Source organism: Myripristis murdjan, chromosome 5, assembly GCF_902150065.1.
Source record: "Myripristis murdjan chromosome 5, fMyrMur1.1, whole genome shotgun sequence".
Classification (NCBI taxonomy): Eukaryota; Metazoa; Chordata; class Actinopteri; order Holocentriformes; family Holocentridae; genus Myripristis; species Myripristis murdjan.
In genome coordinates this window covers 3691294-3709709 of record NC_043984.1, presented here as the reverse complement: position 1 = coordinate 3709709, position 18416 = coordinate 3691294, and the positions used below count along the sequence as shown (strand labels likewise).

Here is an 18416-nt window from a genome sequence, read left to right as displayed (position 1 = left end):
AGGGGCGGGGTTCCCATGTTGCGCTATGGAAAAATCGATAGGGGGATATACTGTAATAACGTGTGTCACTGCTTCAAGATGGATAATAATGAGAATAAGGCTGAAAAGGAAGCCAGGTGGACCGACCACCCATTGAGCCAGTCAGCGGGGAGCCGGACTGACTGACACCCGGGGAGCGGACAGGGAATGGATGACAGTCGTTCGGCACGAGAGGAAAACAGGCTTGGGATAAACACGTAAGTAATTTATGTTATTGTAGGGCTCTAGCAACCTACGGCTGCGTATTTTACGTAGTGAATACCACGATGTAATTCATAACTAGTGGGTGAAAAGGTAAGAAAAAGCCCCCAAAGTATGCAGAAAAATAAAGTACTACCTTCGTGTCCTGTTTGTAATGGAGTCAGGCGAGAGGTTTGTTTTGTACAAGACTAGGAGCACTTTATGTAGCGCGAGTGTTTCATCATCGAAATGACAACAGGTAAATGAAACTGCGTCAGAGAGCACGAGCGACAAGCCAAATGAAATCCAGTGGGAATTTCCACTGCGTTTGTCTAACGACACACGCCGTGCCTCCCAGCCGCTCACACAACTTGAGCCGCGTTGGAGCTTATTGTTTAAATGGAGCTGTAAACAGCAGCGTGGACACGGCCGGGAATGGCGTGTGAAGGAAGGAGCTCGGAATAGGATGCTGCGCAAGAGATGGATAGTGCGTAATCCTGTTGTGGGAGAGGACGATGTTACGCAGTTCATATTGGCACGATCACTACCCCGTGGCCTCATGGTCTTTTTTCCCTGTTACCAAAAAAAAAAAAAAAAGAAAGAAAAAGAAAAGAAAAAAAAACAGCCGGTACTTTAGGCTACTAATCATCAAAAGGTAATTTTTCAACATATACTCAATGAAACATGCATGCTGTGTTTATTCTAATTCCTTTGGGGAAAGAAACCCGTATGCGTGTAAAGTGATGGAGACATTATTTACATCACGTTCTAGCTGTCAGACACCCTTTGCGGCTTTGAGAGAGCCTTAATAGTAAACTAAGATTTTGGTGCGCACTTGATTTGATGTAAACAAGCCCTAGCTTACTTCCCAAACATAGGGGGTGCTGCTGAGCAGCACAATTCACATGGATTTAGCATCTAAAGTGATGTTTACATAGAGATATTCCTTACCTGCTCTCACTGATTTCAACATTTCTCCTGTTCCTGACAGGAGTCTTTTATGTTCATTTGTCTATTGATGACGCGGACAAAAATAATGTCATAATGAGTCCGATAAATAACACAGCCACGGGTTTTCCACAGCTGAGTTGCAGTGTTGCACAAGGGCTCTCCACGGAGCTGGTGCAGCCCTTCGAGAGCCATTTAGCATATTTGTCTCTCATTGCTGGAGTGTGTAATGTACACCTGCCAGAGCACAATGGGGAGACTGACACGCCTGATGTGATGTCACCGTGGTTGTTGACATGGGGGTCGTCGGCCTTTTTACATTTCTTCCCAGTGACCCGGGTCAGGGGAAGGCGTGGTGCCTCCTGCTGTTTACCTGCGGGTGGGGGCGGGTGATGAAGAGGTGAAAATGAGACACATAGGAGGAGCGTCTTCCATCCTGCCAAGTGCGTTTGTTTGGTCAATGGGTGAATCAGCAGTGGACTTTGTGAGTGGATAAATCACTGGAAAGTGAGAGAGTGAGAAAGAGAGAGAGAGAGAGAGAGAGAGAGGAGGAGGACAGACAGAGAATGGGAGAGGAAAGGAGGGTGGGGATGTTAGACCTTTAATTATACGCTCTAAATGGAAACTTGATTCCAAGGGGAGTGTGGCTATGATAGTTTTGAAACAAACAGGTAAATGTCAGCCGATCACTGAAATCAGGCCAGGAGTGGCTCAGCAGCGTATCACCTCTTGTACTTCTGTGCTGACATCAGAGCACATAAACCTGAGAATCTGCTCCCATAAAAAAAAAAAAAAAAAAACTCAGTAATGACATCAAAACTGTTACAGCTGCTAGGAGCCGCATAATAAGTTTTGTTGCTGACAGACTAATAGGTCTTGCGAGTGGGTATCATGTCCTCTGCGATTGTAATGTTTACCGTGTCTTCCCGAGGCTGACCAGTGAAACAAGTGACCCACTTTCACAGACAAGGAAACGTGACCTCAATAGTTATTTTGCTATTCTTTTGGGAGGGACGCTGCCTTGCAAGTCAAACAAACAAAGGAGCCCGGTACAAGTAGGGCTGAAAGAGCTCAACCTAGTTTAATTCCAAGTTGTTGCAGAAATGTCACAATGATGCTGTTATTGAGCACCCAAAAAAAAAAAAAAAAAAAAAAAAAAAAAAAACAACAATCCTTGCTTTTTCAGCTGTACCAAATGCAACTCAGCAGATGCTGTCAAGCCAAAAGGAGACGCAGCAAACAGGAAGCCTTTAAAGAGTCCTGAAGAGAGGCCGGGTGAATGATGTGTTTGCAGCAGGAGAGGGGCGGGCCGCGTCACCTGTAGCCTACATAAACATCCAGAAAAAAGCGCTGAGCGACCCACTGCCTTTTGAGACAGACCCCTCCTACACAGAGATTACAGAATAGGAGGTGGCACAGTGCCGAGAGATGACTGTGCTAAAATTAAACTCGGAGCACTGCCTGCCCTGCGAGATGATGATGTATTTATAGACAAGTGTGAGACAGCGTTGTTTCGCAGGTGTCATTAGCAGCAAGACACCTAAAGGGTTTGGGGAGGGGGGAGTCTGGCATCAATACAATAAACTCTACACCACTGCCCAGCTTTCCTTATTGACATCATTGACGGTCTTGATTTTTCTCTTCCAAGTTAGACCTCTTCACCGCCCGAAGATCTCTTAATGAGTAAGCCACATCTAGGAAAGTGAAGGAGAGGGATTGCTCGTGGTTGCTGTTGAATGACATCCTCTCAGTCGTGATTCAAATTGTTTTTAATTAAATGGGAAGTTTGCACAGTGCCTCATATAACTGAAAAAAAGTTCGGAAACTTTCCTGGTTTCCCGGAAAGCTCGTTGGTTGGTGATGTCAGATTTTTTGTCCTACGGCAGTTTCGTGAAGCTTCGTCCTCATGTCACGATTAAGGCCGCACCTTTCATCAGCCACACAGCTGATATTTCCCAACAGGCCAGGCGAGAGCCAGAGGAGAGTGACAAAGTGTAAATCAGCTGCTACATAGGCAGCCTCCCAGTCGATTCCCTCCCTTCCTGTCGCAGATTGGCCAAACAAAGTGTCAGGGTCATCTGAGATTGCCAGGGCTGTCTATCTCTGAAATGGTTTCACAATTTGTTGTTTTGTGAGGAGGGTGACGCAACGTACAGGGCGGCACCTATGCAATTACAGCATACAGACACATTTATCCTCCTAAGGATACTCTGCAAAGAGGGGAAAGTGGCAGGAAATTGAAGCTTTTACCTTTTACTGACCCAGCACAGTGTCATAGCTCTCTTGTCTTTTAACTGGTTTGACAGCAAATTATTAATAGAAAGTTTAAAACTGTTACAAGAAAGGAAGCAGCGTTGTGGACTCTCCATCCCCTCTTATATAAACAATATGCTGGGAGTTTTGAATCAAGATGCAAATAATTTCCCCTTGATTAGACAAAAGTGACGGTGCATTGAGAGGTGGTTCAAAAACACATTACCACAATGAGTTTGCCCCTCTCACTCCTGATAAATTAGGACCTCTAATCTGTAAGAGGATTAACCACCTACCCCTTTTCCACGTGCACGCACGCAGACACATCCCTACCCCCCACCTTAAGGCGCACACACACACACACACACGCACATAGACACATGTAATGTTTACTTTACGTCACCTATTCTGATGTGACCCAGCCTGGCGTCTTGGCCCGTAACAATCCGTGCTGCCTGGAGCACAATAGGATGTGTTGAGCTCATCTTTGTGAACCATGGGGCGTGTTGTGTCACTCTTTTTCTTCAATCAGAAATATCTGATCAGTTTCATCTCGGTGCGCACGCTGTTGCCAGCTTTGTTTTTCAGTTCATCCAGAAGCGTCTCTGCTCGCGGGAGGAGTCAGGGGCCGGGCTTTTGCGCCGATAAAGTTGCTTTAAACTGAGCCGAGAGCTACGCGGATGACTTTTGTTGTGGTTTCGTGGCGTCTTTAAAAGGCACTAGGTGGTCAGGTGACTCGGTAAGCAGAGACAAACGCTGCATGCTTTAAGCAGCAAGAGAGAGAGAGAGAGCACGTAATAGAAACAATGAGGGAGAATGAGGGAAGCAGACAGAGTGCTCACAAATAGCAATGCAGAGGGGAGATAAGAATAGCAAAAACAAGGAGAAGAGAGATGAAAGAAGTGTTGTGGCTCTCAGAATACATTGATGTCTGCCAGAGCTTGAGACGCTGACATTGTCTTCATGTAAATAGTGGGAGTGCCTGTAGAAATAACTATTGGGAGTATTTTGAGCTTTTGCAGGGGGTTCAAAGTGCATTTCTTTTGCCAGTTTTATGTGACTGAATTTGATTACCACTGACAAGAATATAACTATAATCAATAAAACTTGGGTGATTTGAGAAGCCGGAGCACTAGGCAAGTGGCGAGGAGGATTAGGGAAGTAACAGACAAGGAAATTGTCCCCGAAAGACACATTGAGGTTTTGGATTAGCTGCGACGTCACCTTTTCGCATCCGTGGGACAGCAGCGTTTGAGACACTGGCAAGGCAAGATAATGCCAGCCTTTTGATGCCAGACGTACAAATAGAAGCCAATGTCTTCTTTACCCCCCACATTTTAGTTTGTATTGTGTAGTCATTTCAACGGAGAGTCAGAAACTGAAAAGGTGACAGAGAGTTTTTCACGCTCCAAACAGATCCCAGTAGACATACTGTTTGCTTCATATAGGCCAAGGGTAAACACTAGTGATTCCCCAACTACTTTAACTCTGTTATTTTTTTTTTTCCCTTGTTTTCCCTCCAGTCAACCTCCAGTTGTGCTATGGGTGGGACTGGACGCCCGAGGCAGACCCAGGAGAGGACACAGTATCCTATTGTGTGTTACAAGGAAGTCTGCAGGACGCTGCGGAGATCTATTTCTTCAAAGTATGATTCACAGATGTTATTGTCTGTTGCCGGTTCATGTTTGGTTCCAGTTGGCTGTCGTGCCCTGTCCTGTCCCGAGCTCTCAGTCAAGTGCGCACTTCTAAAGCACGACAATGAGGTGCTGTGTCACTGTGAGAGACACTGACCGTGACGCAGCAGACCCTCTCGTTTCTTTCATCATGCTTTCTGTGCCAGCATCTGCTCTGCTCGTCTCTCCGAGCACCTCTGTCTCTTGCTGTCTCTCCGGATAGAGATAGAATAATGATAGAACAGTGATTTACAACTTTTCCCTGAATAGTAGTATCAGTCCAAACACAGGCCTCCTATCAAAAACGTCTCTTGTTGACTAAAATGAGCAATATATTAATAACAGTATTTTTGTTTTGTTTTTAGTCCAGCTGTAAAATGTAGTTAAAACGAGATTTCTTTATTGTTGCATGGAAAAATAACCAACATCCCGGGCTGCATTTGTGATAAACCAAAAGTTTACTTCACAAACTCAAAATTAGACGTGATATCAAACATTTTTCAAACTTCATGCAGTTTCTTCACAAGACTGAAATCTGAAAGTAAACCTTTAGACAGACTGCGTAAGTTGTGTTTATATGGGCACAAAAAAACTTTTTTTTTTTTTCACTGTTTGATTCGGACATTATTGTGGCTGTCAAAGTGGGGCCAAAACATGAGCTCTGGGTTTTTCAGCCGAGAGAAGAACAGACCTGCGTCATGAAGACATATAAGTCAGGTTCTGTGTCCCTGTTTGAATGCAGCTGGAGCCAAAAACAACACAACATGCATCGCAAACTATCTTAGCTCCGGAAATGCCATGTTAACGTCCCGTGTTATTCGGTTTTCACATTGATTTCATACATACTATGGCTCAGGAAAATAGCGTTTATGACGTTTTCCGAGCAAATCTAGTTTCGTTTCGAGTAAAAGAGTGTTTATTAAATTTTTTTTTTTTTCTGATGGCGAGAGCAGTGAGAGCCCTGATTTGCAAGCACCAGCTGCTCTAAAGCTCTGGAGGCTCTCCAGTTCAGACTTGCCTGATTAGAAGGATTCTATCATTTGGTTAGTGAGGAGAGCCGATCCAGACCAAGTCCGGTTGTGATAGGAATTAGTCGAAAACTGACCACATGTTTAAAAGGCAGTCATTCTAAATATAATGTTCAGCAGCGTTTTCATGAAACATTTTAAATCATGTACACATTCAAATACAGACATTTTTAAAATCCTGTAATAGTAAGTGTTAAAGACATTAATTTGCCCAGCCAGGTAGCATTTTTTCCTTATTCCAAATGGAGCCATCTGTCAAAGTATACATGTTATTCTCATTTTCCTCTCTCCCATTCCCAGGTTTTTATATCCACTCAAAAAGAAAAGAAGCAAGAATTAAGTATTAAAATTGAAATTTCCTTTAATGAATCAAATATACCTGTTAATTTCCATATGCATTAGTTTGCTTTAAATAAGTGGCAATATTCTGGAATAAGGCTTCATTTTTAACATGCTAGTTATTTCTATAAAGTTCCTGACTGAAGCTGGATTCTTCAGCTCTAGAGGGAGCCAAAGCATTCATCCAGCGCTCTCAGCAGAAAACAAAGAGGTATACAGTCGAGTGTGGAAGCAGACATCCTCCCCAGTGCAAGTAACCACTTAATGTCATTATCATAATCTGATGTTCAAATGGCAGAAGTGGCAGCTTAGTAGAGTCACAGGTCTAATTGTGCATCTTTACTCAAGTTTCACAGGACCGTGACCAATCCACCGTGCAAATGCATGTGTAATTGCTTCAAACATTGGCCAATAATTGTTTTATTCATTTATTTATTTATTTATTTTTTGCAGAGGAGGATGAGGCTCCAGAATGTGAGCCGTCACAACTTAGCATCCTCCCCAGGGAACTGGTTTCAGATGGTGTTTTAGAGTATGAACGCACATCTAGCACCATTTGAAATCGGTGTTCTTGAGCAGGAACAGACTTCAGGGATGACAGCATACAGAGTCATAGAGACATTAAAAATTAATTTGGCATTCGCTGATGCAAATATGACGCCACCGGATGAAGTTGGTTTAAATGTAATTTTTTTTTCCCCCCAATCATCAGGCACATCCAAACACATACAACACAGACTGACTCCACCTCTGCTTCCTCTGCTCTGAGTCAGTTCTCTGTCAGTCCTACCTTGCAGAATGTGTTGCAGTCCAGTTTGCTGGACGTACCTGACCACCCTCTCATCAAGGCTGACCGTTTTCCTCTGGTGTTCAGAGTTTTCATCATGTCTAGCACCATTTGAAATCGGTTACAATGTGGAGGAACTATCAGCACAAGCACAGATGCAAAATAAACAGAGAACTTTTTTTTTTTTTTTTTTTGCCTTGTAAGCTATATGTGTTACTTAAAAGTACCAAAAGATGGCAGCCTTGTGCTGAACAACTTTTTGTTTTGCATTTTTAACCACTCATCCTCCTCCTGCTGTGTGCAGGACACATGGCTGTTTCAGTGCAGCAGTTTCAGCCGTAGTACCTTGTCTCATACTTACTTCCTCAGGAGCGGATGACAAAAGATGAGCTTATCTAGACAAACACACATGTAACTGCCAAATGCTCCAGTGGTCAGAGGTTATGCACACAACATAATACATCCCAAGTGCTTTTCAGCACACACAGGGGAAAACAAAGACAATAAAAGAGAAGAAAAATCTGAGTGATGAGAGTAATGATAAGAACAGTAAAAATAGTAAAGAATAATAATAACAAAGGCACATGATCACACAGAGGCCATAGTGACTAGAGACTTCATGAGAAATAGCCAAGCTGGTTAAGTTAGGCATAGTTTAAGGCTATTGAATAAAAGTGCACTTTAAGATGACTCTTGAAAATCTCAATAGACAAGGAGAATCAAAGGAATCAGAAAAGGAATTACGTTGTTTTGAGGCAGCGAGTGATGTCCCCATAACACTTAGTCCTGGATCTTGGGACAGACAGAAGTCTTTGGTCAAATGATCTCAGCTCACACAGTGTGATATCGGGACAGGAGTTCTGTAATGTCAGAGGGGGCAAGACCCTTTAACACTTTGTAGACAAACATCAGGATTTTAAAATCAATGCTATAGCGAACAGGCAGCCAGTATATGGAGGCAAGAATGGGAGCAATGGGCTCTTTCTTTTCTGACCTTGTTAAAACTTGTGCTGCTGCATTGTGAACTAGTTGGAGAAAGAGTAAATAAGACTGGGTGATACCATAATGTAATGAGCTGTAATAATCAAGGCAGGAGTGTATTAAGGCATGGATGACTTTCTTCAGGTCAGAAGCACAGAGAATAGATCTGAGTTTAGAGATGATGCAGAGCTGCTGATTGATTCATTTGTCAAACTTCAATCCTGAATCAAATGACACCATTTTTTTTTTTTTTTTTTTTTTTTTTTGCATATGATTTAACAGAGGGGGCCAATGGGCCAAGATGAGGAGAAATAATGTTGGTCGGATGCTGTGGTCTAAATAAAATAACTTCACTTTTATTCTCATTGAGCTGAAGAAAGTTTGCAGGATTTGAAATGATTGAAGTCAGTTAGTTTTTTGTAGTTATTAGGCTCTTTGGAGAGGTAGCAGAAGCAAATAGATGGAAAAGAGGATTGGGCCAAGTAGTGATCTTTGGGGGACACCACAGGAGATGGGGACTGAGGACCAAAAGGAGACACTGAAAGATCTGTTGGATAAATATGGAGACCATCAGTTTAAGGCGGAGCTAGAGACCCACACCCATTGGTTTAACCTGTGAATGAGAATAGAAAGATCTACTGTGTCAAACCCTGCTGTTAGATCTAGGAGCAGGATGACAATGCACTTTCTTGAGTCAGCAGCTAGAAGGAGGTCATTAGTTATTCTCAGTAATGCAGATTCAGTGCTGTGAAAAGCTCTGAAACCACGCGGCAATTTTTCAAAAATACTGTTTTGAGCCAGATGGGACAACAGTTGGTTACAAACTAGTTTTTCAAGGAATTTAGAAAGAAAGTGTAGATATTGGCGTGTAATTACTGAGGACTGAAGGATCTAGTTTCTGTTTCACTGGCTCTGGCTCTCATTGACAACTAGAAAGGAAAGGGACACAGATCTGGACTCAAAAAAACTGTAGCTACTTCACAAAAGGTTCTTGATTTATTACATGATGGACATGTTTTGGCTTCTGCCGCTCTTAATGTCATTCAGTACACAGCTGTCATATATACTGCATATTATAACAAAATTTTAGATAATTGGTAAGATGATTTGCATGTGAAACACTATTCTCGGGTCTTAGGTCTTCTCAGGTCTTGCTTGTTGATAAATGTGCTTGCTGATCTGCTAAGTGGGTTGTCTTCATCCAGTAGAGTCAGCTGTGCCTGTAGCCAATAATACAGTGTGGTTTCTGATCAGCTGAGAAGGTTGTTCTTAGTCATCAGTGCCAGCCACCTTGTTTGCCCAGGAGATGCCATAGACGCCGACTGAATGTGCAGTGAATACTGGTGGTAAGATTTTAGATGTAGCTACAATGTGCAAGGTACACTATATTACCAAAAGTATTCGCTCACCTGCCTTTACTCATACTATGAACTGAAGTGCCATCCCATTCCTAACCCATAGAGTTCAGTATGATGTCGGTCCACCTTTTGCAGCTATTACAGCTTCAACTCTTCTGGGAAGACTGTCCACAAGGTTGAGGAGAGTGTTTATAGGAATTTTTGACCATTCTTCCAAAAGCGCATTGGTGAGGTCACACACTGATGTTGGTCGAGAAGGCCTGGCTCTCAGTCTCCGCTCTAATTCATCCCAAAGGTGTTCTATCGGGTTCAGGTCAGGACTCTGTGCAGGCCAGTCAAGTTCATCCACACCAGACTCTGTCATCCATGTCTTTATGGACCTTGCTTTGTGCACTGGTGCACAGTCATGTTGGAAGAGGAAGGGGCCCGCTCCAAACTGTTCCCACAAGGTTGGGAGCATGGAATTGTCCAAAATGTTTTGGTATCCTGAAGCATTCAAAGTTCCTTTCACTGGAACTAAGGGGCCAAGCCCAGCTCCTGAAAAACAACCCCACACCATAATTCCTCCTCCACCAAATTTCACAGTCGGCACAATGCAGTCTGAAATGTAGCCTACCGTTCTCCTGGCAACCTCCAAACCCAGACTCGTCTATCAGATTGCCAGATGGAAAAGCGTGATTCATCACTCCAGAGAACGCGTCTCCACTTTATACACCTGTGGCCAGGCCAAGTGATTAGGACACCTGATTCTGATCATTTGAATGGGTGAGCGAATACTTTTGGTAATATAGTGTATAAGCAGCTGGAAGTGAAGGAATCCTAACATTCACATTCAGATGGTTGCTAAGGTGTCACTTAGTGACACCAAGTGTTACAAGAATGTCTCTGTGGATACATGTAGACTGTTGGCAGTACTGTAAGTGGTTGCTACTGTGTGTCGTGGCTGAATTAGTGTGCACAAGGTGGTTGCTAGGGTCTTCTTGGTGGTAATTAGCATGTATTACATGGCTGATAGGGTGTACTACGTGGTTGCTAGGATGTTGCTAAGTGGTTGCTAGAGTTTTTCAGTGTCATTGGGAGACTTGGTATTGTTGCTGCTGTGCGTCTTGGAAGTTGATTGAACATGCACTGGGTGGTTGCAAGGGTGTTTCTTTGTGGTTGCTGGGGTGTATTATGTGGTTGCTAAGGTGTACTACAATTGTTTTGAGAGTGTAGTTGGAACAGTCTTTGTTGAATCAGCAACAGTAGCAGCATCAGTAGACACAATCTAAGTCAAAATATAAAAAATTCAATTCAAGCTTTATTTGTCTCTCAAGGGAAGTTTAATCTGCATTAAAACATGCAACAAGAAGCATTTTTAAAAATGCATTTAAAAAACAGAATGTTTAGGGACAGCAATAGTATAATCAACTGTTGCCAATTAACTAAAAATAATTAGATGTGACTAATTAAAAGTAACTAATTAATTAAAGGTTGCAATAAATACAATGTTTTTGAACAGTTGAATGAAAAAGAGTGGCAAGGAGGTGCCAAGACTGAATAGCGTTAAGGCCAAGATGTTTGCTATTGTCATCCATTTTGACTTACTTGGCCTATTTCCTGTGTGTGTAACCATAATTAAAGCTCATAATCTTCCCTAACAGTGCACTCAAGGTAATGGAGTTCTTAATTAAAAACTGAAACACAAGCTTCAACTCATACTGTGCCATTCCTTCTAGTAAATTGTGCTTTGTATCTACCGCATAAGTTGTCCAAAGTGTAGAGAAGCTGCAGGGAACTGAGCAGACCTATCGACTGGTGAGTTAAACCTGCATAATCTTTACTAAAAACGAACTGTAACTCTGTCTTGTCTGTGAAACAAAATCAGTAGCAATGGTTTGTGCTAACTGATTCAAATGTAAAAACACCAGGTAAAGCTACTGTCAGCAGTAAGCTGGAAAACTGACGGAAAAGGACAAAAAATCTTCAGTGGCTTTAGAATGCTCTCAAACCCATGTTTCTTTATGTCAGCTGCAGCAAAGAAAATAAGATGAATGTACAACAATGGAGAAGTTTTGATGGCAAATTTGTGGAAATAAATAAAGTCCAGCTTGTCCACACCTTCTTCAAGCCTAATGGATGTTCTTAGTTGTCTTCTGGTTGAGCGCTGAGTTTATTCTGCATATCACAAAATAAATCATATAAACATATATACTCAATACTGAACAGTTTTTCTTACTGAGTTACTTATGAGTCCATAAAAGTCAATTTCCTATTTCCATAAATTCCAACGTCTTCTTTCAATACTTCCTGATTTTAACTAAACCAACAAGCAGAATTACTCTTACTTTAGGATACAACACTGAATCACAAGAATATACTCATACAATATTTCTCTTAACAAGCAAATAGTTTGTTTTTGCTCACAAGTTCCTCAAAACTTTATTATCTATGAAGCTTATACATCTTTACATGTTTCCCATAATTGTAGTTAACTACTGAGCTTATCAAAATAATATGTTACAGCAATGCATTATCAGCATAACTCTCAGTACAGTGTTTCAATATCACTGAGACACATGAATACATTACTCAAATAAACTTAAACCTTAATACAGCATTTCAACATAAACAGAAATGAACGTATACACTGTTTATTTGACTGATGAAAGATAATATGGTTTCCATTTTCACTTTTACCTTGAATCACCGACTACACCGATGTGGCTTGCTCGCTAAATGCCACCAGCTTAGATAATACTGTGAAATATCCGGTGACTCGTAATTAAGGTCATTCTCCATATACATCATTTGACCCAGCCAACCTTTACACATGGGGTGGATAACATCCTTAACTCTCATAATCCTGTGCAAAATACTGGTGTTGAGGAATATTGACTAACCAGAGTTTGGAAGAAAGAGGCAGAGAACACAGTTATGCTGTGGTTGACCGCTGAGTTTACCCCACGGTTCCTTCCTCTGTGCGCTATTCCTCTCGGTCACAGTCAGATGCGCCACCGTGTGGACTATTGTGGTATTACACACTCAGAAACAATTTCACAAATAAACAGAAAATAAAACAAAATGTATAGGGGGTGTTTTTTTATGTTAACTTTTTCATATGCGGTCTTCCTTATTTTTAACCTTACCTTTTTTCCCCTTGACTTTAACTTTTTTAACCTTCAACAGTTAACATTTTAACTCATTTTAACATTTTTAACCATGAACTACTTATAAATCTTTTACATCATGAAATTACTTGTCTATATTTTAAACACCTTTATGATATACCCTTTTTTTCCAACCATGTACATCTGCAGGAGTAGACATTATTATTTTCTCTGTGAAAGCCTCCTGATTTGGTTTTACTGATAAAAACTTGTCTAAAGGTATCATTGCTCTATCTCTGCACATGTTGAGCCACACCTACAAATATGTCGTACAAGTTCAGTGATGCTCCATCTTTCCTCAAACACCTCATCCCTTTTAGATTCTGTGTTCAGACATGAAAAAAAAAATTTTCGAGCTGACACAATCAATCCTCAGCTTTCTCTAAAAGCTTTTTATTACCTCATTTGGAACCTGTGGTTTGCAAGTAGTTTTTGGGGATCTTAAGGTGGAGAGTCACACTTGAACCTACACAGCTCACAGTGACTAGTGGACTAGTGAGTCAAATATTGAAATGTATGCCTTGATACAAACATCTTTGACAAAGACCATGAAGGATTTTTTTTTTCTCGCAACTGTGTATCAATGCTGCTTTTTGAGCAGCAGGGGTGATGATTCTCATTGTTTTCATTCAATGGTGTTACTGGGAAGAGACCAGTTGTTCAAAAGATTAAATGTGGATAAAAATGATGCGGGTTTGGGAATCCCATTTTTTGCTATCCAGGATCATGTATTCTGTCTTACCTTTAAACATCTTACCTTTATGTATTTTGCAAAGGAGCATTGGATTGGATTACTCTGATCCAGATACACTTTTCAGGATTACCAAATCTGTATATTTAAAAAAAATGCCCTAAAAGTGCTCTAAAAATAAAACAATTTTTAAAAAACTTTTGTTGTTTTGTCTGTCATCTAACCCATAAAAAAGCTATATGTTATTCACAAGCTTGTTTATAATTTGTACATGTGTTTTACATGATAAATATTGGTGGTTAAAACAAGGGCAAATGTCCAATAGGTAGAAAGTAAAAGAATATTCAGAATTCTTCATTTATGAAGATGCCAGTATTTTGAAGCTGTGCTTTCAGGAGGTGGATCTTAAGCCTGGCTTTGAGGTGGCCTGGGTCTGCCCATGATGCATGGATCCTGAGGAAGAGTGCTCTATACTGGGAGCTTCACATCAACCGACCAGATGGTATAATACTATCAGACAGTGTCTGTCCACTGCTACCTGACTTCTGCACAACACAACTGATGGTCCCAACCCCATTGATAAAGCAAGAAATTCCACTAATTAACCCTGATAAGGCACACCTGTGAAGTGAAAACCATTTCAGGTGACTACCTCTTGAAGCTCATCGAGAGAATGCCAAGAGTGTGCAAAGCAGTAATCAGAGCAAAGGGTGGCTATTTTGAAGAAACTAGAATATAAAACATGTTTTCAATTATTTCACCTTTTTTTGTTAAGTACATAACTCTACATGTGTTCATTCATAGTTTTGATTCCTTCAGTGAGAATCTACAATGTAAATAGTCATGAAAATAAAGAAAACGCATTGAATGAGAAGGTGTGTCCAAACTTTTGGCCTGTCTTTTTATTCCAACTTGTTCGGTTAGTGACACCTGCTGATCAACAGCTGCTTGAACAAGAGGAGTTCTCCCCTCAGGAGTTGCACTTGTAAAAAGGTAAATGTCATTTTTGCTTTCATGTTGTTTGTGGGCATTGTTTTTGGATTCCTGGCTGTGACCCAGCAGGAGAAGAAGGTGACAAAGGAGAACAAAAAGGAGTCCACAACAAACAAGGACTCCAAATTCTTTGGTTCCTTCAAGAACCAAAGAGAAGAACCTGAGCACATCAACACATGTGCTCACATACACAAGCACATTTCCAACCCACCACCTGCAATCAAATTCCCCCAAACCCTTACCCTTAATCAAATAAATAAATAAAATATAACATTATGTATTTTCTATATTGTTTTATTTCTGAGGAGAATTATAAGTTTCGTCACAGTCCACTCTGAGTGTGAAGTATTAACTGTCAGTATTAACATGGTTTTAATTTAATGCTTTCAAAAATTAGGACCTCCTCTCTCTCCGATCTCTGAAATGGGAGGGAGCTGATGTCACTCTACATTTGTCTCATCTTAGAGACACATCAGAACCGTGGAATGCTAAGCTTGTAGACTGTTATTGTTCTAATTATTTTAAGAGACTATGCATTCATATAATGGAGCTCTAAAATAATGTCATGTGGCTGAGGCAGAACCCAAATGCTGCCAAACAGGACAAGCTGGTAAGGTCGGCGACTTTATAAAGGAAAGCAGGGCAGTCCAGGCTGAGGGGGGGAATTGCTGGGAATCCAGGGGCAATGGATGAACTGGAGACAAGGATCTATTTATTTATTATTTTATTATTATTATTTTATCATTTTATCATTATTATTATTATTATTATTATTATTATTATTATTACACAAGTGGTACCACCTTAATACTATCAAAGGTGCCTTAAATGCCTTATTGCCATGAAGCAATGAATCAGTCAGATATTGACATCCCATCTCCCATCTGCTGACCCACATTCTGGATTCTAAATTGGGTTACATGTATACCAAACCAAATCCTGCCACTTCATGGATTCTGAGATGCTTCAGTTACAACATGCAAACCAAGGGCCCTGTTTTTGGTTGGAATATTTGAGAGTGTTTTTATCCAGAGCTGAGACATCAACATTTGTCTCTTGCAGCTTTTTCTTACAAAGTGACATCTGTCCCTGGCTCTAGACCACTCGAAGGGAAGACAGTTGGCCAAACTGGGTAATTAACAATAATGTTTTGGCCACTTGTAGACATTTAAAAAAAAAAAAAAAGAATACTTCTGCAATTGCAGAGTTCACCCACAAAGCATGAAACAAAAGAAAAAGAATGACCCACAAGCAGTAAACTAATAAAGATAAAGGTTCCCACACCTATAATGCAAACCATGTATTATGGGTGTGGGCCTAGCACCCAGGAGATTATTGGTACCTTTTTTGTTTCTGTTATCATAAACTGTTTCTTTCTCATCATTAACTATTGTGTCAGCTGGATTGTCTATGGAATTGTAATCTAAGTAATTATCAGTGTGTCTAGGGCTTGGTTATGCACGGCCAGACACGAAAATGAAATGATTCATTCAAATATTCACTAAGTGAAGGGATTCCAGTAATCTCCCAAACAACAACTTTCATCTTTTATCTCATGCATTTGTTTGTTTGTTTGTTTGTTATCTCTGTCTGAAAGAAGCCTGGAGGGCATCATGTGTGTGTGTGTATCTGTCTGTGTGTGCTTGTATCTGTCTGTGTGTGCTTGTATCTGTCTGCAGCTAATCTTGAATACTACTGGGCCAACCAGCTTAATTTTTTTTTTGGTGCATGAGGATCTCTTGAGGTTGTGGTGATTCAAAACCTTCCAATACTGTTTTACTTTTTGTTTGTTTGTTTGTTTTTTAAAATTCCACAATGAATGATTAGTCATTAGTTGGCACATTAGTTGGCAGATTCTTTTGTTGGCATTTTCTTTTTGAAATGGACATTTTCTACTCTGATTCCATCTTCTGAACATACTCTGCAGATTGTCTCCCCTTCATTCCACTCCTCTCATGCACACAGAAACACAGCCTGCCCTGTACCTGCCCTGGTCATCACCCACATGCCCCCAGGTGTTCCAGGTGGAGATCTGCACTCAGGCTTTTTCTGGTTGTACCGCTTGAGCTAAAGTTATGAATTACACGCCAGCCATCGCATGAAAACACACTTGACAGTCTTGAACCATGACTGACAGTGAAATATGATTCATTTTCCCTTTATTTCCTTACAAGAACATAGTGACATACAGTGTCCACACAGGGTTAGCAGCTAATGTAGTCCATCCTGCATCTCATTCATGTCTCTATACCACCTACTGACTCTCTGTATGGATTATGCTGAACCCACCAAGAAAAAGCAGTGGAGGGGATATTGTGGGCATAAAGAGCCATAGTGGAGCAAATAAGGGCACACTCCATATACACTGTTTGTGTCTCTCATTTTAGTATCTTGGTTTGCTGTTTATTTCCTGAAGCATTTACAAATTGATAATTGTAGTACATTAAAGCTCAAAGCATGTATGTTCAGCATTGTTACTGCTAGACTTGTATCACTGAATATCAGGGCCTTGAGAGGCAGACAAACCTCCACACTGTGAGGACCCCATATTTATCACAGAGGACCGTTTAAGCAGCCAACCTGGCAAACAACTGAGAATATATTGGTAGCAGAGTTGGGTTCCCCTATTAACAGTAAACAAGAACATAACCATTTGTCATCCTTTCATTTCAGATCCAGGATGACTCACAGGAAGGGAGTGCCTGCATTTAAAGTGGCTTGACATCATCAGTTTTTGATTTCACCCTGGCCTGGTCTGTCTTGCTGTGTCTGGTTGACTATGATGTGGGGTGTGTGTGTGTGTGCGAGTGTGTGTGTGACTCCTGTCTTTGGTTGCTTAGAGTTACAGTCAGGGCTCTTTGCCTGACCTCAGCTGATGTGGGAGGAGGCACTGTCAGAGTTACTGTTCAGTGAAATTTAAAGTGAAGATTTAGAAGTCAGTATTTATCTTGATCTAAATCATTCTAAAAAAGAATTATTCAGGAAATGAGATTTAAGAGTTTGTTTTAGATTTACTGTCTAAGCCACATGAAGAAATCCCTATTTAATTTACTCTTAGGGGCATGGCCCTTGAAAATCTGAATCTGATTGATCACTGATCAGGGGATACTGAGAAAGGTTATCAGTAATCAGTAATTTGTTTACATCAGCACTGTCCAAAATACCTGTGGGAGGTAAAGACCATAATTAGGTGATGCTACTGTCTTTATGTGCTTATTTTTGACTCAAATATAAGGAGAAAGCTGCTCTGGTCAAAGTAAAAATCCATGTTGTTGAAAGTGCTTTCAATAAAAGAGAAACACTCCTCAAAAAACTGACTCCAGGATGATAACTCAAGCATTACCTGAATGCTGTGTACCAGACTTGAGGGTGTTGAGATGAAACAACAGCTCTATTCACATTAACATGCCCATACTGTGACATCGTGGCCACACTGATGGCATGTTGTTCATGCTAAGCATCTGTGTGTCTGGCCTGATGCCAGGAGCCCAGTGGGAACAGTTTATGTCCTGTTTGTCTTATGTTTGAAGATGTCCATCTGCTGGACCCGTGAGAGCTGCTTTAAAGAGGGGTTTCAAATCTAAGTGATACCAACAAATAGCTTTTCCAAAGCAAAGTACAGCATGGTATGCTTCTCCATCGTCATTTAAACTTTAAAGATCTACTATTATTTTTCATTACTTTGTTTTCAGCTTTATTCTGAGCCTCAAGTTTAGTTAAAAGAGAAAGTGTTCAATTAATTTTAGGACTCAAGGCCCATTCACATTGAGCAATAACTGTAAACTATGAAGACACATTGTTGAGCATTCACACTACAGTGTTTTACGCTTTAAAAGCAGCAGAACTTTAACTGTCATTAGTAAATTGTAAGTAAATTATAAAGTAAATATTATTAATAAAGTCAATTATTTATTAGTAAATAATTTGTAAATCAGGTTTTTTTGCAAATCCAAAAGTTTTTTTTTTTTTTTTTTTTTTTTTCAAATTAAAAATGTCA

General features: G+C 40.7%; 1 long non-coding RNA gene across 1 annotated transcript; it reads left to right on the top strand.

Annotated features, from left to right (window-relative positions):
- Positions 1–9592, top strand: LOC115358961 (uncharacterized). Its single transcript, XR_003928218.1, has 3 exons — positions 1–236; positions 4944–5065; positions 8659–9592. It is a non-coding gene; the product is annotated as an uncharacterized LOC115358961 (long non-coding RNA).
- Positions 9593–18416: the final 8824 nt, after the last annotated feature.